Source organism: Equus asinus, chromosome 1 (assembly GCF_041296235.1).
Source record: "Equus asinus isolate D_3611 breed Donkey chromosome 1, EquAss-T2T_v2, whole genome shotgun sequence".
Lineage (NCBI taxonomy): Eukaryota > Metazoa > Chordata > Mammalia > Perissodactyla > Equidae > Equus > Equus asinus.
The window spans coordinates 104,986,737-105,012,741 of NC_091790.1; the positions used below are offsets into that span (position 1 = coordinate 104,986,737).

Below are 26,005 nucleotides of genomic sequence, written 5' to 3' on the forward strand. Positions count from 1 at the left end.
GAGACAACATTTGTTTTACTTAACTAGAGTGACATTTGAATTGAAAGCAATAAAACAGAGGAAACAAAACCCTTTACTCTGAAATTCCTGGCTAAAAAAATATGAGAAAGTTTACGTAACAATCAATAATGTGAAAGCATTTGGGTTTCAGTGGCTTGTGCAGCAAAGGATAAATCTTCCAGACCTTGCCCACAAGAACTCATTTCTTAAAAAATAATGATAACCAAAATTTGTCAAGTTGTGATGGTAGCTGAAAAAACTAACCCTTTTATGTTAAGATAACTTTTTTTTAAAGATTTTATTTTTTTTTCTTTTTCTCCCCAAAGCCCCCCCAGTACATAGTTGTGTATTTTTAGTTGTGGGTCCTTCTAGTTGTGGTATGTGGGACGCCACCTCAGCATGGCTTGATGAGTGGTGCCATGTCTGTGCCCAGGATTCGAACCGGTGAAACCCTGGGCCGCCAAAGCAGAGCACGTGAACTTAACCACTCAGCCACGGGGCCGGCCCCTTGAGATAACTTGAAATGTAAAAAATACTTCAGAAAAATACTTCTTCCATGTTTTTCACTTTTGTTGTTTCCTACCCTCAAAAATTGATAACATTCATTTATTTGATCTTTGATCAAGTATTTTTTTCTCCCAAGTGGCTGTCAGATTAAAGAATCCATTCGTCATGCATGTTCTGAGACTAACAGGAGATGCTCCAACCTTGAAGACTCCAGCTCCTCCAGAAGGAGCTCACCTCTGGTGCAGCTGTTCTTAGGAAGAACCACCACTGTCTGCACGGAACCCCGATCTGAAGCCAAGAAAGAGACAACAAGATGTTCCGATGTTTTTTTTTAAAGGAAAGAAAGACATTTAGCCATAAGACTACTGGCTTAGAATTTAGAATATTCCTTATGCAAATACTTAGTTATCAAAAATATATTGCATATATGGCGCAATTAGCATTTGCAATACACTGATTTCACTCCAAATCTCGTATGTTTAAATTGACATTATGTATAAGTCAAAAGGAACTAATGTGAATATTTTATATTTTGCATGTATTTGGTGTAGTCACTACTATGAAAGGAGAAAAATTGTCCAAATATCTTATGAAGTCAAAAGTTCTGTTTTTGAACCAAGTGGTGTGTATTTCCAAAATATTACTACAGAACTTTGTTTGGTCCTTAAGAATATTACTTACTCCCACAAATCGACATTATAAAATGACATTCCCATATTTTTGTTAACATAGTGATGTGATTATTTGAGAAAAAGATTACTAGGAATTAATTAATTTATTATTTTTTTGATGAGGAAGATTGGCCCTGGGCTAACATCTGTGCCAGTCTTCCTCTATTTTGTACGTGGGATGCCACCTCAGTATGGCTTGATGAGTGGTGTGTAGGTCTGCGCTCGGGATCCGAACCCGTGAACCCCAGGCCACTGAAGTGGAGGGCACAAACTTAACCACTATGCCACTGGGCCGGCCTCACTAGGAATTAATTTTTATAATAATTGTATTATAAATCACTAGTACTAGAAATTGACATTTGATCTGTAACTGTAAGAGAGTTTAGACACAATAAAATGTTTCATTCACAATTCAAAATAATTTTCAAAGCCGCAACATTGCTGTGGTTTTATTTCAGATGTGGACATCTATTCACAGAAGAATTCTGTTTTCACAATTTTCTTTATTACTTGCGAATGTTTCTTTGGATATTCTTAAAATATAGGGGAAAATTTGAAAATAGGTGGGCCAAATAAACTGAAGCAGAAAAAAAATTCACTTACATTTCCCAACTACAGATTGCCAAAAACAGATGCTCAGATAAATATAATACATACAGAAAATGTTATTTATGAGTGATATTTTTAATTAAGATAATTTCATATGTCACGTAAGCATTTTCTAAGCATATAATTTACCACTCTACCAATCACATAAATTTTGGGTTTAAAAGAAACTACTTGAGGTTTAAGCAATGTGGAGTTAAAGCAAGTCTGTGAGTGATTTGATAAAGTAAAAATAGATTTCTCACCAAAATATGTTGTCTGTTAAAATAATTCATGAACTGCATCATGACTATCAAGGCATTACTCTTTTAAAGTGTGAGCATGTAACTGTGAATTTGTAATTTGGAAAGGTGAATTGCCATCAACAAGCTGTAACATTTTTTAATTCTGTTACAAAATGTCAGTCAGAAGAGTTAACTTGAACCAAATTGTACAGGACTTTACAACTAGGAAGCATTTAGTGATGAATACCACGAATCTTAAACTGCCCTCTATTCCACAGGCAAAGTTACTCTGATATAAAAGATCTCATTTCCTGTTTATATTTTACGAACCTAATTGAAAGACTCAAAATAATTCTTAATAAAAAATAAACTCAACTTTAAAATGTTACCAACTAAAAAATAAAAACCTACTAAATGACAATAAAAAAATATCTATACAGAAGAACAAGACTTAGAGATTTTGCCAGAGCAATCTCTGCATCTTGTAAGAGTACGGCATTTGAGCATCTGATCTTACAAGTTCCAAACTACACTCCATAACTTAAAATTCACTTGCTAAGCCACACTGAATAGCAATCCCAAAGCTGTGCAGGCTCTACGTGTAATTAAAAGATTTGAAATTTCTCTATTTCACTGATCAGTTTCCTTAGCATCAGCCATGGGAACAATTTGTGCTATTTTCTTGGAAGATAAGTAACGCAAGTATAAAGTGGAAATTAAAAAATATACGAGGATGCAGTGCAGAGCCGTGCCACAGTTGAAAGTGGATGAGTGTGGCTGGAGGCGTTCCCCAATTTCTGCTGACGATTCATCACAACGAGCAGTGGAAACTTCTGGGGGAATAGAGTATACCAACAAACCTAAAATAAAAGCCTTGACGTGGTACCAGCAAGGCCAGGATTTGTGCAGCGTTGTGTGTGTGTGCGAAGGATACACACTTTGAGTTAGGTCATTTCATCAGAAAGGTCAGACTCTTTTCCCTTCTTAAAGAAGTCACAAGAGTTTTATGGCTCCTGCTGCAGCTTGTGAGGATGGCAGCCATTTTCCACGACAGCAATGACCTCTTCCCTGAGCAGACACCGTGTACAAGCACAGTCCAACACAAAGCCGCATGAGAGGGGATCTCCATTACAGAGGCTCCCGAAGGTGAAACCACCAGCTCTGACAAGAATTAATTAAGTATTCTCAAATGAGACCACTGGCTCCTTTTTCACCTAATGGTTGAACTTACTATGAGAGCAATATTTTACGTAAATCATCATTTCTTCTGAAAGAACCCACAGCAAAATACTCTATTCGTGCTATTTATAAAATTATTACAGAAAGAGCAGCTATAAAATGGGCTAATGAAAGGAGAGTGCAAAATGTGCTGTTCACTCATTTGCAATAAAAGCTAGAATACCATTTGCATCAATTGCTTGTCTTCTTATTTTAGTTATTTTTGGTTTTACTGTTGATGAGTGGCTTTCCATTTTAATTAATTAATTAATTAATTATGAGGAATATTGGCCCTGAGCGAACAACTGTGCCAATCTTCCTCTATTTCATATGTGGGATGCCTCCACAGCATGGCTTGACGAGTGGTGCCAGGTCCGTGCCCAGGATGTGAACCTGTGAACCCCAGGCTGCTGAAGCAGAGCGCACGAATTTAACCACTACGCCACTGGGCCCACCCCTCCATTTTATTTTAAGACAATTAAAGGTAAAAACATATTTTTCTACAAGATAAAACTGAATGTTAACTCATCTGAACCTCTTGCAAAAATACAAGTAAATTTAAGTATTGGTAATGTTTCTACCTGAAAATCAATTTTAAATAAAATCATAGAAACGCAAGATCTTCACTGGAGAAACAAATATTTATTGGATGCTTACAATGTGCCTGGTTCTATGATAAAATGTATTATTTAAATCTGACTTTCAAGAAAATAAATATACATTTTAATTCCTTTCCTTGTATTGGTGCCTTGTGAGCTAGCATTTCTACAGAGCCCTTCATTACAATGGTTCAGTTTTCATCAGTGTATCACAAATGAACATATTTGTTCTTATCAGAATTCCACATATTAAAGTTTTTATATGCATAAATGAGAACAGGAATTCAAATTTGTGCAATCAAATGTGAATGGAATAGCCTTAAATCCTTGTAGCATTGTGAATCATCACTACTAACAATTATTATTTTAGGTTTTATGAGACCTTAAACTTATGTAATCTGGGGGGGGTTTCTTTAAGTAAAACAACACAAAAATACAAAAACAGAATTGTTTGGGCCTTTCCCAAACAACTACAAATGAGGGACTCTAAATTTTACAGTAACTCCACCTCTGATAATTAGCCTAGTTTTCAAAAAAAAAGAAAAAGCTTCTCTACAACTGGGCAATAATACATTCTTTAAATTGAAGAATCTCTAATAATCCAGTGAAATCTTATCTACAATATCGAATCACTCAAGTTCCATTATCCAAGATCACTCTCTCACAGGTCAGCAAAAGGTTGGGAAATTTATTTTTTAATTGGATGCAGACACATCTACCTCCTATTTCTCTAATTTATTAGCCTTTCTTCTACAGCTACTGAGAATCCACTCAATCTTTTCTCACATTTCTCCAAGTTTACCTTTGTACCCTCCATACTCTCCTTCTCTGGTCTAAACATGAGCACACCTTAGGCAAAGTCAAAACCAAACCATTTTGCCCGCCTTTCTCTGAACATCTGGTAATTTAGTGTCATCCCATTTAAAATGTAGGGCTCAGAATTATACATGCTTATGCACTTGTTTACCACAATGCAAGACCTCCCCGAGATGGGACTTTTTCAATAGTTCTAGCAGTTGATCCATAACTTAGGTCAGGATCTCCAGTACTTGGGGCCTCAGAAACAAACATCCCAACTCGAGTGCACACCATTTATGAGGCTCCACTCTGGAGCCTTAATTTGGTCCAATTTAATCACCACTAAGTCATATTATAAACCAATACTTAGTGGACAGATCAGCTGTCAAATGTGTAGGTGTTGTTTCAGTCAGTTGTGGCACTGGGAAAGAGCCAAGATTTATGGAACCACCCATGGCTGCTCCCAAAGGAGGCACATGTTAATGGGACAGTTTCTCTCAAAATGCAGTCATGGCAGACACCTATAGCTTTCTTTTCAAAACATATTCACAAATCCTTCAGTTTCCTATATGAGAAATACTCCTGAGGTGTTCTTGGGCTGTATCATTCGCTACTTAGTAAATAAGTAGACGGGGTTGCCTTCCATCCATTGTCACTCGTTGATTCTACAAGGAATTATTGAGGACCTTCAGTGCGTCGGGCAGTACATCCAGAATGGATGCAAAGACAAGTAGGCACAACACTCAAGAGTTCAGAGACTAGAGTTTATGGTTTTTTGAGTAATGCGTTCCCGTTAAAATGTTAGTCATCGCAAGATATATATTCCAGAATGTCCATAAAACTCTCAATTATTTATGTCTCCATAAAGCCATCTCTGTACCCTTTAGTTTGAAGGTGATTATAGCATAGTTATCAAATGTCTTCCTTTTAGGAGTAGTGAGAATGGCATTCCTGGAATGCACTCACAACTATAAATCCATTTTATTGTTCTGCAGAATTGAGATACCGCTTTTATTTTCTTGGGAAAAGCACCAGGCCTACAGTATAGTTACAGTGAAGCAGAGTATCTTCCTTTTTCCTTAAGCCTCAGTTTGCTTATGTGTAAAATGGAAACAATAATTATACCTTTTGTGATGGACATCTGTCATTAAGGCCAGAATCGCTTCCCCTTCTTCTGATAACAACACCTGAGGCATCATTTAGAAACAACATCTCTCTCACTCTCGGTCCACAGGGTTAAGGACTGGTGTCTCTCTCTTCCAGCTCCAGGGAGATGCACAGGATTTAGGTGGGTCCGATAAGAGCATCCCTTTGCCCTGTGATTCATGCAGGAGAGACTCCATTAGAGAATAAACAACACAGAGGAAAGCAGAAGGGAAAGATGCTGAGATAAGTTCCTGACAACATCATTTTAACACAAAATGCAGCTATGTCTGAGGCTGCCTCCTGGATTTCCCAGTTGAACACAAAAAAACCCGTTATTCTGTTTTAACTAGTTTGAGTAAGGAGTGTGGTCACTTTCGGTTGAAAGAGTTCTGACTAATAACAACTAAACGAATAATACGTGAAAACTGCTTAGCATGATGGCTGGCACACAGCATACCCTCAGTAAGTGTAAGTCACTTTTTAGTTGTAGCCTGACCACTTACTAAGCTTTTGACATTACTGGAGTCACCATTTCTTTCTGAATCTTAATTTTCTCGTCTGCAAGATACAGATAATAGGAATACTTAGAAGACATTAAATTAGCATGTGGTGTGAATCCAGCCAGACAGTCTTCCAAGCAATTTGTACAAAGTGAACCTATACACAAAGACAACACACTATCTTATCACTAACTCGCTTTAGTGATTTTATGTTTCTCTTGTTTCATTGAATCTTTAAAGAAAATTCCCCAGACGAGCTTCTTTCCTGGCTTATAGAGTTTATTTATATATATACATATATATATATATATATATATTTTTTTTTCCCCAATATGGAGGAGCATAACAACATTACCCTGAAACCTTTCCACCATCTCCAGAGAGGAGAAGAGCTCGCATTCACAGCACAGCAAGTGTCGGCTTCTCACTCAAGCGAGGGAGCACAGCTCACTCCCCAGCAGGGCTTTCCAACAGTCATCTGTTTATCCACCTGCTGAGTCTTATGGAAACCACAGTCCTAGACGTTTTCCCTGGAAATTGCTCTGCCAAACTGCCTGCGTGCCCTGGGCTTCTGGCTGCCTTGGGGGTTGGAAGAACTCTGCCTCCTGTCTGACCTGGTCAGTCCCTTCCTCCTGGTGCTAACTCTAAAAATGTTCTGGGTTAATGCTCTGCAGTCACCTCCTTGAAATTCTTAATAATTTTGAACAAGGGACCCTGAATTTTCATTTTTCACCAGGCCTTGCAAATTATGTCACCAGCCCGATTCTGGATGTTGGTGAAATAATGGCAATTCGTACCAGCTAAGGAGTCACCTTATTCAAATTAGTAAAGACAAACATACAGATCCCTACTCACCAATGTCCTCTACTCAACTGTTTCCTCCCTTTTCTCTGTCTTCATCACAGCCTCCCTAGATGTCAGCATAAGCAACTCCGTGCACGACTTCACAGGCAAATTACTGCAGGAAAATTCGTACTTGTATCTATTAATTAAAATTAGTATTATAAAAGATAAAATCACTATATGTGTTAAATGATGAGTCTTCCTTTATTATAATTTTCTGAGCTAATTTGCTTATTAAAACACGGAAACAGAGGGCCAACCACAGCAGCCTTTTGGTAAAGTTCAGCATGCTTCGCTTTGGCGGCCCAGGTTCCGTTCCCAGGTGTGAACCTACATCATTCATCTATCAGTGGCCAGGATGTGGTGGTGGCTCACATAAAAAATAGAGGAGGATTAGCAACAGGTGTTATCACAGGGAAAATCTTTCCCAGCAAAAAAACCCCCCACAAAAAAACAAAGAAACATATTTCAAATTCAAAGAAAGAATTGCAAAAGTTGTTTGGTAAATAAAAGCTTTATAGATACATGAGGGGTGACTAGCCGTCTTACATTGTTAGTTTCTATAATTAGATCTTACCAATTGGCTGCCTTATTTCACGTTAGTTAAAATACATATTTATAATAGATTTCTTTTTCTGTTGGGTTATCAGACTGCTGCTACATTCTTTTAACAGAATTTTTTTATTAGAGAATAAAACTGAATCATGAGTTTATAAAATCTTTGTTAGTAGTTTAGTGAATACGCTTTTAAGAGATGGCAATTCTATTCATGAATGGACCCCTGCTATCAAAAAAATAAAATATTTCTAAGCTAGGTTAGTTAGCAGTTTCTCACATTTAGCCAAGCTTCCCATACAATAACCCTTCAACAGGTAATCTAAATGTTGTGAGGTTGACCCCTTCAGCTTTAGCCCTTGGCTCAGTTAGAGTCCCAGTTGGTCATCAGTTGCATCTCGAGTGCCTCTGTTTGAGGGGAGGCCCTTGGAAGGGCAGTATCAACAAATACTATCTATTCAGCATCTCCCAAAAGGTGATGATGTTAAAAAGTGTGTAGGGTCAATATAAATCTATATTTATAGATAGATAGTGGCTTAAGTCAAACAGGACTCTTTGCTCTTTGCTGCAGAACCTTTCAGAATTGTTAAAATGCTTATCTGCATTGTAAGAAAAATATAGTATTCAGCGACTTTAAAGTTTACTTGTTGATACCATTAACCTTATTTGACTCCTAAGCACCTACCATCCATGGTTTTTTTTTTTTTTTTTGAGGAAGATCAGCCCTGAGCTAACATCTGCTGCCAATCCTCCTCTTTTTGCAGACGAAGACTGGCCCTGAGCTAACATCCATGCCCATCTTCCTCTATTTTATATGTGGGACGTCTACCACAGCATGGCTTGCCAAGCTGTGCCATGTCTGCACCGGGGTTCCGAACTGGTAAATCCCGGGCTGCCAAAGTGGAACATGTACACTTAAACACTGTGCCACCAGGTGGGCCCCATCCATGTTTTTTTAGAGACAAAGTTCCATTATACAAGTATTTTTTCAAAGTGTTGTGTTCAGACCACCTCTCTCAAAGTCCCCTAGGGAATTTACTAAAAATTTAGATATTGGGTCCCATGAGACCAGAGACATAATTTTTAGAAGTGCTAATTTTAAATAAGCTTTACGGAAGAAAAATATATATATGCTCAAACATTTGAGAATCACAGAAGATGAATAATACAATTCATTCTAGCCTATTTCATTGCTTGGTAGTTGTCTGTATTTGTCAAGGAAGAAGCTACTAAATTAGTTTTTCTATATATCTGTTAATTTTTAATCTTATTTAGGTCTAAATTTAGCTAAAATAACATTTTCTACTAATATATAAAATTAATGATGTATTTGGAATGTACTAAAATACTCTGGGAGAGTCCCTAAGCAAAATTATAATAAAAGTCTCACATATTTTGAAAATAAAAGTGTATGTATGTGGTTTGTGAGTAAAAGTGTATACACGCATATATATATAAAGATGTGTGTATTTTAAAAAGTGCATATATATTAAATTACAAAAAATCCACTTAACCTGCAAATATTAAAATAATGACAAAACCTAGAGGTCTCATTGCCGATATAAGGAAGTGGGTGTTTTCGAACACTTTTGGTAGAAATGCAATCAGAAAAATCTTTCTGGAGGGCCACATGGCAGTTGGCCATGATGGAGTAACTGATAAGAGAACAGCGGTCCTGCAGGAAACAACTATAAAACTGGACAAACCGTAGGAGGCAATTCTTTCTAGGTGATGGATAACAGACAGCACAAGACTGACAGAAGGGAAAGTCACAAGGTAATCTTCGTGATTACTTCACTTTCTGCCTGGGAACAATTTCCCAACGGAGGTGCAGAGAGCTGGTGTCCAAGTAGTGCATGGTGGTCCCACTAAGATGAAGAGGCAGAGATGAGAATTTGGGGCAGCTGAAGCAAATAAATTCTGTGGCACATGATATCAGAGAGAGGGAGCTGCCCAGAAGATGAGTTCCAGAAGTCCATACAGAAATCCCCTGTGAGTTTGTGGCTGATTCCTGGGCTATAAATTTGCAGGATGAGAGCACTGTAGGCTTAACAGATTGCAGCTGCTATGGGGAGAATGGAACAGATAAATGATAGTTTCAGCGGTTCTGAAGAAGAGCAATGCTGGGTTAAGTTGGAGTTCTGGCCTTATCAGAGTAGACAGATCTCATTAACACCTTGTCAAAACTTCTGGCATCCAGCTGATGAATGAAAGGCTGAGCCTACGAGAGTAAGTGCCACATTCTAGAGTAAGACCTACTTCAGGCCTAACAAAACTTATACCGAAGACCAAATAATAAATACAAGGAAGAGAGTCTGAAGTTTGAGTCCCTCTAAGTTAGACTGACTTACCTTGAGCACAAAAATTTTAACAGAGTTGCAACAAGTCTAAACAAATTCAAGGTGATCAGCTAATAGTTGACTGCCTGCTATAACAAGAATTAACACTCTTCAGGAGAAGATAACAGAATGTAAGTCCAAGGTATTGTCTATAACGTCCAGTATTCAACAACAACAATAATTATTATATATGAAGAGAGAGAGAATATGAATGAGTGTGTGGTCAATAGCCAAGAAGGAAAGAAGTTAAGATTATCCAGATATTAGACTCAGCAAATAACAACTTTAAAGCAGCTGTCATAGCTATTGCATGTATGTTCAAAAAATTAAAAGAAAATTCAGAAATGAAAGGAAGATATGGTCTTGATAGTGAACAGACAGAAAAACTCAGCAAAGAAATAAAGTATAAAAAAGTCAAATGGATATTTTAGAACTAAAGTACAACAACTGAAATAAAGATTAACTCCATGGATTTTAATAGCAGATTGGGGTTGAAAGAATAAAGAGTCAATGAACTTGAAATCAGATCAATAGAAATTATCCAGTTGCAAGAACACCGAGAAAAAATGATTGAAGAAAGTGAGCAGTCTTTTGGGCATATGTGACATTATCAAATAGTCTAATATATGTGTAATTATTACAAAGGAGAATGGGGAGAGATTGGAGAAGGATAAAAATAAGGAGCGACTGGGGAAGAAAAAAATATATAAGAAATAAGGGCTGAAGATTTTCCAAATTTGATGAAAAATATTATGTTGTAGATCTAGGAATTTAGTGAGGCCCAAGCTGAGCAGATATGGAAAGAGTCACTCTAGGCACATTATATTTAAACTGCTGAAAACAAAGGTTATAGGAAAAAAGTTTGAAAGCAGCCAGAGAAAGAAGATATTGTCATGAGAACAAGAAATATAATAATTGCTGAATTTTCACTAGAAACAATGGCGGTCAGAAGATAATGGAATGACATTTTTTTTTAAATGAAAGAAAGAGAAAAGAGCTAACGCAGAATTCTATATCCAGTGAAAATATTCTTTTAAAAATGAAAACAAAATCAATCATTTTTTAGATAAATAAAAACTGGGAAAATTTGTTGCCTGAAGATCTTCTGCATTTAAAGAAATGCCAAAGGATGTCTTTTAGTCTGAAGGGAAACAATACAAGATGGAAACTCGGGTTTATGGGAAGAATAAAGAGACTCAGACACGACGCTCTTTCTATCAGGCTGATGGGCTTGCAGGCACATTCTGGAACTGTTGCAGCTGTTTGCAAACACGAGACAAGTTGACTAAGGGCAAAGCCCATCCCTGCTCCCTGCTAAGGAGGATGGAGCCAGAGACTCCAGAGAAAGAAGCTGAGGACCCAGTCAAACCACATCTGAAACCACGCACCATTGGGTTTTCCAGTTTTGCAAACCAATGCATCTTTAAGAAAAAAGAAACAAACAATGGCATTTCTGAGAATCTTAACTGATAGTAAATAAAACATCCCCCCGCCAGAAAAAAAAGGCAGCAGAGCAATTTGTGACATCTTACAGAGTGAACGAACAATCAGTATGTAAGCACAACCCCTCTCTGTGGGCAGGGGATCACATTTTACTTTTAATGCAGGCCCTTTATCTCCTATCTGCACCTCTACATTTCAAAAGTCTTTTTTAAAAAATTCCTTTCGTGGAAAAGCCTGTCCTGACTTGAGCTAAATTGGTCACAAAACCTGACCTGCACTTACTTGAGGCTATTTATGGTCTTTATTTACTGCACTTGGTTTGCAGATTTCTGTGTTTCCCTGCAGAAATAGCACTGTGAATTTCAGGAGTGTGACCAAGGTTTTGCGAGCCATTTTACCCAATATACGTGTGGGCATTACTTTTTCCTATTCAAAGGCTTCTGCCTCCTGAAACACATTTGTTTTCACATACGGGAATAAAAAGTGGGATTGCTTTTCTCTCTTTTTTTGTTCATTTCTTCTCTAGATTTTTAAAAAAATCGTATGTAACTTGAGCATCAAGAAGTAGTAATTTAAGAGATATAAGTAAGTGAAGCCATAAATTGACATCATGTTCCAGTTATAACTAAAATGATAAAGTAGAATGTAATATGCACAAGCAGACCTCCTAAAGTGACTAACTCAGGAGGCTGCTGTTGAGTCCGCCTAACGGCAGTTACGCTGGAAAGGACACAACCAATTAGCAGTGCTCCTCCACATGCTGAACACTCGGTAGATGCGTAGCTGTGCTCTGTGACGGTTCTTTCTGCAGTCAGCTCTCAGGAGTAAATGACTATTGCTCATTAACAGCCCAGTTCACGGCAGTTCCTATATCGTCACTGAAAAAGACAATACAGCCACTCCCCAAACCTGCAATAATGTTCTCTACTTCCATCTTACCCATTCTGGTTTTACGCTTGCAAGTGGTGTAAACCTGAGCAAAGCTGCTCCTGGGGTCCTTTTTGTTTCTCTATAAAATGTGGAGACAGCGTTTGCCTTCCATAACTGACAAGGCTGTTCAAGATGAAAGGAGAGAGCCTGCGCAAACCTTCCTCGTAAACTCTTCAGAGAGGATAATTTTACTCGCCAGGGTCTGAAATTGTCCTTCCTTATGCCCACTCTTTGCCTGGTACATAAATTATTTACTATGCTTATATACCAGTGTCTTACTTATATCTGTAACTTCCAAACAAAAGAAATGCCTCCCATATATTACCAGCAGATTCATCTAGGATCTGTCATTAAAGTTTTTTCCTCCCCACTTTTCCTAATAGAGTGTGTACTCAAATTTAGGTAATACTGTATAATATTTATACACCTCTAGTTCATTGCCTGTTTCCTCCCACAAGAATATGACTCTGTGAAAGGAAAGACCACTGTGTGTGCCGTTGACCACTTATGTCTCGTGAATAGAGTAGTATCAGGATTCATAATAGGAATTCAAAACTATTTATGAATGCATATATATACTTATACACCCAAATATACATTTATATTCATAGATATGTATGCTCAATTTCAATAAATATTTATCTACTATATATGCACACGTGTATACATACCTGTTGAATGCTTACTAATTCCTAAGCTGTACGTTCAGGGTTTTACTTGTCTCATCTCTTTAATCTGTAGAATAAAGTCCATAAAGTAGGTATGTTTAAGGAAAGCAGACTTGGAGATGTTATATAATTTGCTCGAGGTTATAAAACTGATAAGTGATAGAGGGCAGGATTTAAACCTAGGTCCTTTGAATGTCCAAGCATGCTCCCTAATTCTACCTTAGAATTCATCCCGAAACAACTTTTTATAACTACTCTAACACGTTATTCTGTATTTAACAAGGTTTGGGGAAAATCTCAAGCAAAATTAGAGCTGGTTGTTACGAGGAAAGTCTCTGGAAATTTTAATTTGCCATATCACACTGCATATGTATGTCTAGAATTTTATAGGTAAACACACACATGCTTGTATCCATCCTGCTGTGGAAAGTTCTGGAGCTGGAGTTCTATATTTAGATAGGTTAATTGAAAAGTAGACTTCTGGGGCAAAGTTGAAAGAGAAGTCAAGGTCAACGATTTTACTAAACTGGCAATTATACAGGGAGCGACTGAATTATAAGTTTTGATTTAGTTGTGGCTTACCAAAAAATCAGAAAAGACCAAAATGTGCCATTTTAAACATTTCACTTAATTATTTATTCAACTAATGTGTCTGTCCTCATGAAAAATATCTGCTGTATCTAATGTATCAAAAATGTATCTAATAAGTTTGCAATATAATAAGTTTGTTTATTTTGATTCTAGAAGCTAATTTCCTCTGTGAGGGTTAAAAAATATAATCTAGTATCAGAGCAAGCGATAACCCATCAACATACAGATTATTATAGTTATTTCCTGGTGATATAGCTAACGAATACTCAAATAGAGTCTCAGGAATCACTGAAATTAATGTTTTAGGAATTTGTAATTACTAAAATTTACACATCACGTGTTAGTGTCCCTGACTGCATTATATTGTGAATCTTTTATTTACATTTCAATTTCAAACAAATAGACTTACTTTGCATAATGCAGATGTACCTTCTATGTAAGGTTTTCCTGATCCTACACAGGATGCAACAATTAAATTTCCAAAGATGCAAACCTGGGACTAACTCTTTCTAATTAACCCTGCATTGTTTCGGGGAAGAATTACTCCTCTGAGATTAATGAATTTTATGGTCACTACTTAACCTATTTGCCTGCACCATTTTTATCATAAGATAGGCTGTTCTGCGCAGGTTTTCAAAGTTTAAGCCTCACATAGAAACCAGCCTGGAACATCTTCCTGCATTTCTGGACGCTCGAGTGAAGAAAGCAGCGTTCCCGTCTTCATCTGGTCAGCTCTCAACCCACCGTTTGCTTGCCCACGTGAATCCTTTCTACTTCCTCCTGTTCTTCTCACTCTTTCCCCCTGGAATGGTTACTCTCCTCTCAAACTTGACGGGTCTGTAAGACGACAGGACCACGAGGAAAGCAGTGTCTTACAGGGGCACTGAGACCTAACTGTGCCACGTCTGACAGTCTTGACCACTGCTCTTCCCTGTCTGCTGCTCTCTTTTCTCAAGGCCACCAGGATACTCCTTCCCTTTATGCTCCTGTTACTTTCACGATCACTCCTCCATCATCTTGGCAAATACTCTTGATTTTCCTACCCCTTACCTGAGCACCCCAGAGCCAAATCCATATCTACATGGTCTCCTAGAGTGACCTCAAGGATTGTCATGGACTCAGCTAACACCTACACTGCTAATGACTGTCATACCTACATCTCTAGCATAGCCCTCTCTGCTGAAGTGTATCTACAATAACACCCACGTTTACTTATCACCTGGATGGTCTGCCAATCTTTAACTCAGTGTGAGACAGACCTGGGTTGGAATTTAATTATGTACTATTCCAAACAGCTTCACAACTCTGTGTCGGTGTCGCAATCCAATGTACACATCAGGATAGATGTGGAGAGGGCTGATGGCCACTCTGAGTTTATTATAACTAGTGTTTCAATATATACATAGCTTACAGCTGTTAAACATACACAGGTGTTCTGGATGAAGTAATTAGCGAAAGCCAAGAATTCTTAGTGATTTCTCAAGGAGCCCTCCCTTGGCCTCTGTTTTGATATTATCATGTTATTGCTGTGCTCCTGTATTTTTATCTTGGAGCAGGCAAGGTCTCTTAGGCAACGGTCCCTCCTGCTCCCGATATCAATACCGTTTCTCCATCTGTGCCCCCCGGGCGGCCGCCACCTGGCTTAGGTTGCCCCCCCCCACCGGGGGTCTTACCCGTCACTGGCTAACCGGCCTTCTCACTTCCGGGTCACAGTTTGTTGGCAAGCTTTTTCCAGTGATTATTAACCCTTCCTGTGTCAGGGGCAGCTACACTAAGCAAGCCATTTAACCTCTCAAACCTCAGTTTACAAAACTGTGAAACGAGGATAATGATTCTCTCTCATTGGGTTGCCTTGAGTTTCTAAGGAGATGATGTCTCTTAGGTGAGAAATTCAGTCTCTGATGCACAACAGGTGATAGGAAAGGACAGGTGTGCCATTCAAAAAGGAATTCATCCCTCTCCAAATCTGCTTGCTGACTCTATGTTCCCTTGATCAGTGAATGGTACTTCTTTCCACCTATTTGCCAAGCCACAAATCTACAAAACACTCTAGACATTTTTCACCCTCCAACCTTTTCCAAATCAACTTGTTATCATCAAGTCCTTTCCTCTTCCTAAATATCTCTCGAACTTGATAACCCCTCTCAACCTCTGACTTCTAACCCCTGTCTTAATCTAGGCTCTCATTATTTCTTGCCTCTAACAACCAAAAAGTCTCCTAACTGGCCTTCTTTTCTGTCTGTATCGTATCCTCCACATCATTGCCAAAGTGCTGGATCTACAATGTACATGGGCAGTGGCTGACTCACCCTAAGGGGACCCCTCATGAGTCCCACCCTTATATAATTTCCCGTGAGTGCAGGTGGAACGTAACGTGTGACTTGCTTCTAACCAACAGAATAATGCAGAGATGATGGAGTGTCAGTCCCATGACTATGCCACATTGTATGAGACACCATTTTATCAGATTGAAGGGAGAGATTCTGCTCACCTTGAAGGAGTGAAAAACCATATATTGAATGGCCATTGAAGAGATGCATGTGGCAGGGAACCTCAGTGGCCTCGTTCCTGCATCAGAACTTAATTTTTCCAAATGATGTCAGTTTGGAAGAGACCTTGAACTCCAGAAAGGAATGCAGTCTGGCTCACACTCTGATTGCAGCCCCATGAGACCTTGAGCGGAGAGCCCAGCTATGAGTTCATCTACAAAAACTGTGAGATAGATAACAAACATGAGTAGTTTTAAGGCGCTAATTTTGTGGTAATTTGATATGCAGCAATAGAAAACTATCTCCAAAGCGTATCAGCCATCACTCCCTTCCTGGACACTACAGATCCTTATGTTATAAACCATAATGCACTGCTCTCCACGACGAGTTTACAGTGCTCTTTCCCCCGATAGCTCCTTGAGTAATTCCCTTACTCTTCCAAATCTGCACTGATCAACTTTAACCTTCTCTATGAGGCAAGTCCTGACCACAAATCTCCTTTCACTGGCTTTGCCTTTTTTTTCATAGCACTTATCAACTTCAAACAGGTTATATGATTTTCTTCTTTATTATGGTCATTTTCTCTTCCAGTAGAATGTAAGCTCCTCCAGGGCAGAGCTCTTAGTGTCTTTGGTTCACTGATGTATCCCAAGCACCTGTAAGATGCCTGCCACATAATAGATGCTCAATAATATTGACTGACTTGGATAGAATTGCCTCCTCCATTGGGCCACAAGCTGCTTAAAGGAAAGTGCTTGTCGCTATTCTTCTTTATACATCATAAGCCCTGACATGCAACAGGCTCAGTAATTTCTACTGAGTGAATAAATAACATCGTTGTAATGTTTTACTATGTTCATCTCTACTCGTTGAGAAAGAGCTATAGAACATAGCATGCTATCTTTTTGCATCAGTCTGTAAGGGCTTTGCTAGAGTTTTAAAACATCTAAATTGGTTATTCTTTATTTTAGAAATTCTTAAGAGGAAAATCAAATAGTTTTATTCCAGTTTTTCAATTAAGCTAGAATACAAAACTCAGTTGTATTAATTTCTGTATTGCTGCTAGAACAAATTATCACCAATTTTGTGGAAAGGTCTTCTGCTTTCAAGAAGTCACGTGATTAGATTGGGCGCACCCAGACGATTCAGGAAAATCTCCTCCTCTCCAAATCTATAACATTAATCATATCTGCAAAGCTCCTCTGCCCTGTAAGGTGACATATCCACCGGTTCTGAGGGTTAGGACATAATCGTTCTATCTACATCGTCAGTGGAAGAGGAAAATCAGCATACAGCTAAGTGAAACATGCATGACTCCATGCCACAGACTCACCTCCGAATACCCAGTTTCAAATCTTTTTGTTTCAATTTACTTTACATTTCATACTCTAAAATGAAACATTTCTTTCCATTTTCTACAATTTGAACTCTTCTCAGTTCAATAAAAAATATTTAAAGGGTTGGTCCCGTGGGTGAGTGGTTAAGTTCGTGCACTCCGCTTTGGTGGCCCAGGATTTCATGGGTTCAGATCCTGGGCACAGACACGGCACTGCTCATTAGGCCACACTGGGGTGGCATCCCACATGCCACAGCTAGAAGGACCCACAACTAAAATATACAAATATGTACTGGGGGGACTTCGGGAGAAAAAGAAGAAAAAAAATTTAAAAACTGGCTTTCCACAAATCCCCCTTTCTTTTGTTTTTTTAAGCTTGGCCCTGAGCTAACATCTGTTGCCAATCTTCTTCTTTTTTCTTCCTTCTCCCCAAAGCCCCTCAATACACAGTTGTACCTTCTAGTTGTAGGTCCTTCTGGTTCTGCTATGTAGGATGCCGCCTCAGCACGGCTTGAGGAGCAGTGCTAGGTCCGTGCCTAGGATCCGAACCTGCAAATCCCTGGGCCCATGGAAGCAAAGTGCGAGAACTTAACCACTCTGCCATGGGGCGGCTCCCAGAAATCCCCCTTTCCAACTGACAGCCAGCTGTATACCTCCTTTGCGCAGTCACATAGAAAAGGCCTGGCCTGGCTGAGGAGTAGGCTGTGAATTCTTCTCCTGGAGACAAAGGTTGCCAAGTCTGCCTCAGGGAAACTTGGCAGTACATCAATAACACGAACATCGTGTGATTATTTCTTAACACACACGCGAAAGATTTCATGAATCAATGTCATTAAGCTAGAACATTTTCTTACACTCATATAAGAGTCAAGGGTTAAATGAAGGCAACATAAAGGGGTGAGGTTTGACGGCAGTTGTTTTCAAGTCATCCAGGAAAATATCAGTGATTCAACAGTAAAAGAGCCCGTGGCACAGAGCAAGTTGCTGCCGTCTCTCCTGCCGGGAGGCACTTGTTCTGAAATGCTCCAAATAGAGCACCGAATATACAGAATCCATTTTAGTTAAGTAAATAGAAGCACACCAAAGAGATTTATATGTGTTTTGGTGAGTGTGTAAGACGTTTTGAACACAGCTATAAGTCCCGTTGTAAAATGAATTTTGAAAAGCAACAAGATTTAGTAATACATCCAAAAGGAAGGTGAAGTCCTGCCCCATTTTGGCATCTTCTCCTCTCCCCAAAATAGTACCTCCTTCATTGCTGAATATATGGTAACTGACGTAAAAAGATACCAAACTCATGGGTTACATTCTAGCACAGGTAAGTTAACTCACACACAAATCCAGGCCGTTCCAAGTCTTGTCTGTCACCTTGTAGGATGTATCTTGTTCACAGGTAAGACCTGGTGACAACACGTGGATGGGCAAAAGTAAGTGCTGTCACTCAAACAAAGCAATGCCGATGCTAACGTTGAATGTCAACACATCAGCGATATCATCTTGACATATGTGGATGAAACATTTAATCCATAGCAAAATGAGACAATATAAATGAAATTACCTTAACTTCATTAAAGGAAAATAATATAAAGCGGTGGTGGGAATGAGGTAGTAATGTGAAGAGGATACATACTCAGGATGCGAAACAGACAGAAAGAATTTATACTCTTCTTGTATCGTGTACTAAATATCTGTGTGGCTTAAGTGATCTGAGCTTTTCTCCCAACACGGTGGAGGTTAAGCACGATTCATTTACTCATTCATTCAAATAACATCTGTTGAGTGACAGCTTTCAGCGATGCACTGTTCTGTGTCCTGAGGCTGCAGCAATGAGTAAATCAGACAAATATTCTTGCCCCCACGGAGTCCACATTCTCACAATTCCTCAGAGGATAGTTACAAGGGTTGGACGAGATTCAATAACATATCTGGCAGAAGGTAAACACTGTAAATAAATTGAATAACCATCATTATAATAGTAATGACATATTTTAGAAACCTGAAAAAGTATACTTATGTGCATAGTAAGAATACTAAATAAACAAATGGGTAACTCAGGCAAACTAGCAACACTAAAGCTTGTATAAAGATTACCTAAGATTTTATGCTGTCTTCAAAAGAATGTACCTCTGAAGAGTAGCTTAAAGGAAAAGAATTTCTTTTAAGAATTGTCTTTTTAAGGTAAAACTTTAATGAGAACATGTGTCTCTGGGTTAACACCACTGTAGGGGTTATCTTCCTTCCTTTCTCTTCACATACCCCTTTCTCATAGTATTTCCAGCTGTGAAAACCCCGGCAGAATCCTTGGTAAACTCTCAGAAGTTCCCAGCTTCTGTTTTGAAAAGCAGTGAACCATGGTTTTGTTAAAAACCAGCGACTCACGAAGGGATTCGCTCCTTACTCCTAAGTGAAGGGGAGTCTAGACATCAACCCTCAGAGCGATACTCACGCGCAACTTCCAGCAGACGGCAGTCTGTCCTGAGCTCCGGGGCTCCGCTCCGGCTTTCAGATTTTATGTGGAATATTTTAGGGAGTTCTTTAAAAATTGAAATGCTCGGCTCTGCAGTTGATTAAGTGTGCCATTCCAGGAGCTGCGACCCCGGAACTCGTCTGTCACTATGAAGACAGTTATCCTGTGACGCTGCCAGGCAAACACATTAAGGCTTTAGTCACAAATGTGGCACACACTTCAAAACTCCACACGTTCAACAGGCTTCCTGGAGCCAACATTCCAGCTTAGTGCTCATCCAGTTAGACGGAAGCTGCTAAGAAGCATGGCACAGTACACGCTGCATAAGAATTTTGGCAGAGCACCACATGTATCCACCTTACATTAAAAAATCATAACGGCCTTAAATCATCCTAAGCTTCTAATGTCCATTCACAAGAATACTCTGGTTCTTTCATCAGAAACCGCATGTCATTCTGATGCATGGATAGTGCTAAAAATATAAATTTGCCAGAATGTGTCTGAACCTGAACCAGACACTTAAATATTTTCGTAACTTCGTAGGCAAAAGGAAAACATACAAAACTCTCTGAACTATGTGATACAGTCGGCTTTGAACAAACGGCCTGGGCGAGAGCAGTAGGTGGCAAAGTTACAATGGAAATGTCAATCCTATGGGAGCCCTGGCCTGCTGTTTTATGGCCCTTCCTGAAGGTTAACAAAAAAAGGAGTAAGGAACATAAAAATACCCTCGACGTAATACTAAAAGCTAAAAAAAATAAAAAATAAAAAATTACAAATCATCAACAAATACTACCAAATTTAAAAAAAGCATTGATTTTACATTTTTTCCATCTGTGTTCCTTTTCAGAGGGAGGAGTAGCAGGAATGAATGAGAAAATAATTAAGCTAACTTAGCTTCTAGTTTAAGTTTTAATAGAATACGAGATAATTTTTACTCGAGATTAAAGGGGAAATATTTATTTTGGGTAATATTATGAATTCCTGTATTATACCTACATATGAGAAAATAATTTCTTTAAGAAACCTTAATTTCTCTAAAATTATATGATTATCAAACCAAATAGTAGTCAGTAAAGTCTTTCTGTAAAAGGCCAACTAATAAATATTTTAGGCTTTGTGGGTTAAGTCGTCCCTCTGTCAACTACTGAACTCTGTCAATGTAGCGTAAAAGCATCTACAGGAGAAATGTAAATGAATGGATGTGGCTGTGTTCTAATAAAACTTTATTTATGCACACTGAAATCTAAAAAGCTAATAATTTTCACTGCTCATGAAATCTTCTTGTTGTTTTTTTCAATCATTTAAAAATGTAAAACAACATTCTTAGCTTATAGACCCTATATGCAGCGGGCTGGATTTGGTCCAGGTTATAGTCTGCTGATCCTTAGACTACATATTGATAATGCAAACTGTAAGAATAAAAGATGAGAGGGTAAAGCTCACTTTTCTTCCTTCCCTTCCTTTTGCTTTTTCTTTCTTTCTTATTTATTTATTTACCTTGGAATCTGGCAGCACACAAAATATAATGAGGCAGTCCCAGGAGATGGGAAAGCCAGACTACCAGCCTTTCAAACTCAGCTAGTGTGTACACAGTAATGGGCTAATTTTACCAGCTACCAGGCATTGAGCCCATACAACTACCGTAGAGATTCTGTGAGTTACAAAATCATGCATAATATTCAAAGGGAATACCGTTACACAATATGCTATTTGCATTCCAATTAACTGCCACAGAAGTTTTTCTTAGGGCGTCTTCTTTGACAAGGAATGTCTTCATCAAATTCCCCTGAATTTTCCATGCTGGTACAGAGGAAAGGGAAGCCATGAGAGAAGCTTGCCTCATGGCGGCAATAATCGGAGCATCATTATTTATTTACAACAGCTGAAGGGCTCTCTGGGGACTGACAACACCCAAGACATATTGCATCCTTCCTAAGACCCTTAGACACACAAAGCTAAGATCCTGGGAATAGTGACCTGTGATTCTCTCAAGTTCCATTTCAGGAAAGGCTATTTATTCACCTTTAGCAGCAAACAAGCACCGAGAACTCCTTTGAAGAAATTTCTCCAGGAGCCTGAGAACTATTTGAGCAGCAAATATTTTATACCAATATACTGTTAGAGGTTCACGTAAATAGAAATCACTGTTTTTTAAATTGCAGCGCAGTCTGCTATGATCATGAGGATGAGCGTCAGCGATTGAGTGAGTTATCACCTCTTCAGAAAGATGCTGTTGGCAGAGGCATTGTCACCACATACACTTTCCATCAAAGTGCCTTTGTAAGCAATCACTGCGGAAGCTTCCCAGCGCAATTAAAAACATACGCCTAAACACTGTTTTTCAAAATGACACAAATGTCTAAATACCAACATAAAAAAACTATGTAAAGCTGCCAGATACTTACGTGGTAAGAAAAGCCCTAAATTTGTGCAGAAGTATGTTTCTTACTGCCTTCTATCTGATAAACACTGCCGCACGGTTTATAAAGACCTGAAAATAGCATGCATGAAATTGACATATTTTCTGTAGATTCCCATGGAAAAACAACCCAACTGTGACATCAGAGTCCACCTTTAAGACAGGTCACTTAAGGAAAGGAACAGGTCCACTTCACTCCAGGACAAAAAAAAAAATTTTTTTCAGACGCAAACTCCGCGTCGGATGATCTGAGCTGAGGCTAAAAGCAGCTCTTCGTGGTCATTTACACCGAGGCTGCGTCTTTGGAGAACACAGCCTACATGCAAATGAAGATCAGCTTTGCAATCAGTTATGAATTCACTTCATTACATGAGTAGCAATGGACATAGTTATGATTTTCAATTCATTCTGACAAATATTTAGTGAGCTTCCCAGGCCGGTGATATGGCTAGAGAGAAATTACACCGTCGTGCGCAGCACAATGATGTTTCCGTCAATGCTGAACTGCATATATGATGGAGGTCCCATCAGATTAGTACTGCACAGCCTGGGTGTGTGGTAGGCTGTACCACCTATGTTTGTGCACGTACACTCTGTGATGTTTGCACCACCATGAAATCACCTAATGATGCCTTTCTCAGAACATATCCCTGTCGTTAAGCAAGCATAACTGTATACCAAGGAGAAATTGAACCTGGAGAGGGACATGTGGTAAGAATATAAATATGGGCTATGGGATCAAGCATTGGTCAGAGAGTCTTACAGGGAGGTGAATTGGGCTTGAAGCATGATGTCTGGAGTGCTAATAGGTCATGTAGTTTGTGTTACCTAACAGTGAGTTGTAAATGCAAATACTGAGCTTAGAAAATGGGAATGACTAGCGATACACATCTGGGATTTCTTTGCACAGAATAGATAATTAAAACCAAATGAATGGGGGGCCGGTCCCGTGGCCGAGTGATTAAATTCGCACGCTCCGCTTCAGCGGCCTGGTGTTTTGCCAGTTCGGATCCTGGGTGCGGACAAGCCACCACTCATCAGGCCATGCTGAGGTGGCGTCCCACATGCCACAACTAGAGGGACCCACAACTAAAATATACATCTATGTGCTGGGGAGATTTGGGGAGAAAAAGCAGAAAAAGAAAAGATTGGCAACAATTGTCAGCTCAGGTGTCAATCTTAAAAAGAAAAATGAATGAATGAGATGGCCAAAGAATATGTAAAAAGAGGGGGACCATGGACAGACCCTCAGGGAAGACCCACGCTCACCAGCAGGAGGAAGCCAGCCTAAGGAAACTGAGAGGAAGCTGCCAAGGAAAGAGGGGATTGATGTGACATCCCGGGGAAGCAACGGGTAAAGAGAGATTCTACAATGCCAAGCGACGCAAAGAGGAGAAGGAGGTGTTTCAATGGTTTCTTATCACGGGAACGTTGAAGACCTCGGCAAAATCGGCAGCACAGCAGAGCGGCAGTGGGCCAAGGTGTAAGTCTAGTTTCTATCCTAGCATAAGGTTTCCAAGCCAAGGGCTCAGTGGAGAATGAAACAGAAGAACAAAGTGAGTAAGAATATGATTAATAAAGAAAGGTCCTGGAGATGGCAGGAGGGGATAAAATTGAGAGCAGAATGGGGAACGGTTAGATGGGAAGGAAGGATTATTCCTCAGGTATGGGGCAAGCAGAGAGAGGACCAGCAAAAACACAGATATGTTCCAGTGCAGAGAGGATGCCAAATAGTACACATCAGAGAATTCGCAACCTCAGACCCGTACAAGCCGAAATTATATGAGAGTGAAAGACTCAGATCTGGGGCCTTAAATAGAAGAATAAATAAGGATAAAATAAGTACTTTCTAAGAAAAGTACACTTTGAAAGTTTCATTTCGCCAAGAAAAGACAGCCACATCTTAAATTGATATGAGTCTGCATGCAATTCACTCCTTAGCTCAGAATACATATTCCATTGCTGCTCATCTTATAACGAGGTTTACAGACACATTTTATACCTGCTTCTTAAACCAGGAGAGAAACTTCCTAATTTCGTGGAGTAGCGCTGATGTTACAAGACAAGCAAAGAGATTTCGCCGATGCCTTCAAGGTAGTCTGGAATGTTTGAAAGATAATATTAATTACTGCCTGACTGACAAACTAGAGTTTCTTTCTACTGAGTGGTGGTTCTCAAACTCCAGTGTGTATCAGAATCCCCTGGAGAGCTTGTTAAAGCACAGATGGCTAGAGTTCCTGGGTCGGAGCCCAAGAATGTGAATCTCTAACAAGTTCTCGGGTAATATTGATTTTGCTGATCCAGGGGCCACACTCTGAGAACCACTGCTAAAAGCTAGCCATGCCCCATCCATGTAGGTCAATAAACAAGAGTATTTTCACTCAACCTGTCTATTCAACTGACAAACCAGAATTGTGGATACATTAAAATAGTATTGTTAATATTTTCAAAAAACCTATTTGCATTTTAGTTAATAAATTCACTTTTAAATGCTATCTAGAACATATCTACATTACCATTATTATTATAACTGGAAAAAGTCACAGAATTGGCTTCAATTGAGAGAAACACTTATCTATGTTTAAAATTCCTTCCCATCCCTTCCTTCAGCTCCTTGTTATTACATTTCACTACAATATGTGCCAGGAACTGTTCTAGGTGCTTTCCATAGGTTAACCCATTTGTTCCTCACAACACCCTACAAGGTAACTTATTTTATTAATTCCATTTTACAGATGTGGAGACGGAGGCATAGAGACATGAAACGCCTCACTGAGGGTCAGACAGGAGTAAACGTTGGAGTCTGTCTAGTTCCAACATCATGGCCCTTACCTCTAACGCTTGTTTACTACACACTAAGGTGTAGCGTGAGCTCAAACACCTGTTCTGACAAACAAGACATGGTATCTACCATGGGCAGCATTCCACTCGATCCACAGCCATCTTTGTGTATTTGCAGTCAGTGCCTACGCAAACGATCAAGGTCTCCTGTGGATTGGGCAGATGGAGTTGTACATGAGCGGATGGCTGTGAAAGAAAGTGACAACATTGTCCGGGAACTCCTTGGTGGTTCACATATTGGGTGTAAATGCTCCTCTTGGGCACTAAACAAATATTTTAAAAAGAACCAAGTTAATAAAATAGTCACTTTGCTTTAGTAGTAATCAAAAGGCCTGTACTTTTCAAGATACTGAGAAGCTCAAGTTGCCATAAGTCATGTTGTAAATAAAGCCGTTTTATATGCGATACAGCTCTTTGCCCTTCTCGTCCATCACTTTTCTATTTCTTATTCTGAGCCAGGTACAGTGTTGGTGGGGAAAAAAAAAATCCTGTGGCTATAATCTAATGCTGCTACTGGCTAAAACAAATTAGATTATCACTATCAAAATCAATCAGAACGCCAATGTGCAAGTTTTATTCCAGTTGATCCCCTCCCAAAAAAGGATCCCCCAAGTCGGAGCTGGGATTGGGTGTGGTGACTTAGACCTGATGATGCCCTCTGGAGAGACTCCAGTGACCCCCCCCCATCACTCTTAGAACAAAATCCCTGCACTCAGCATGGCCTGCAAGCCCCTGAATGTCGAGCCTGTGTCTACCCCCGCCGGAGCAGCTCTCCGTCTTCCCGAGCCTCAAGCATGGCCCCTCCCGGACCT

The 26,005-nt window shown here is 39.3% G+C and overlaps 1 long non-coding RNA gene across 1 annotated transcript; it reads right to left on the bottom strand.

The window, feature by feature from the left end:
• Positions 1-3: 3 nt before the first annotated feature.
• LOC123285859 (uncharacterized) lies at positions 4-20,110 on the bottom strand. Its single transcript, XR_006527885.2, has 7 exons — positions 19,910-20,110; positions 18,796-19,405; positions 16,130-16,350; positions 13,051-13,114; positions 7,125-7,251; positions 5,749-5,939; positions 4-795 (listed from the first exon to the last, which is right to left on the bottom strand). It is a non-coding gene; the product is annotated as an uncharacterized lncRNA (long non-coding RNA).
• Between the last annotated feature and the right edge of the window lie 5,895 nt (positions 20,111-26,005).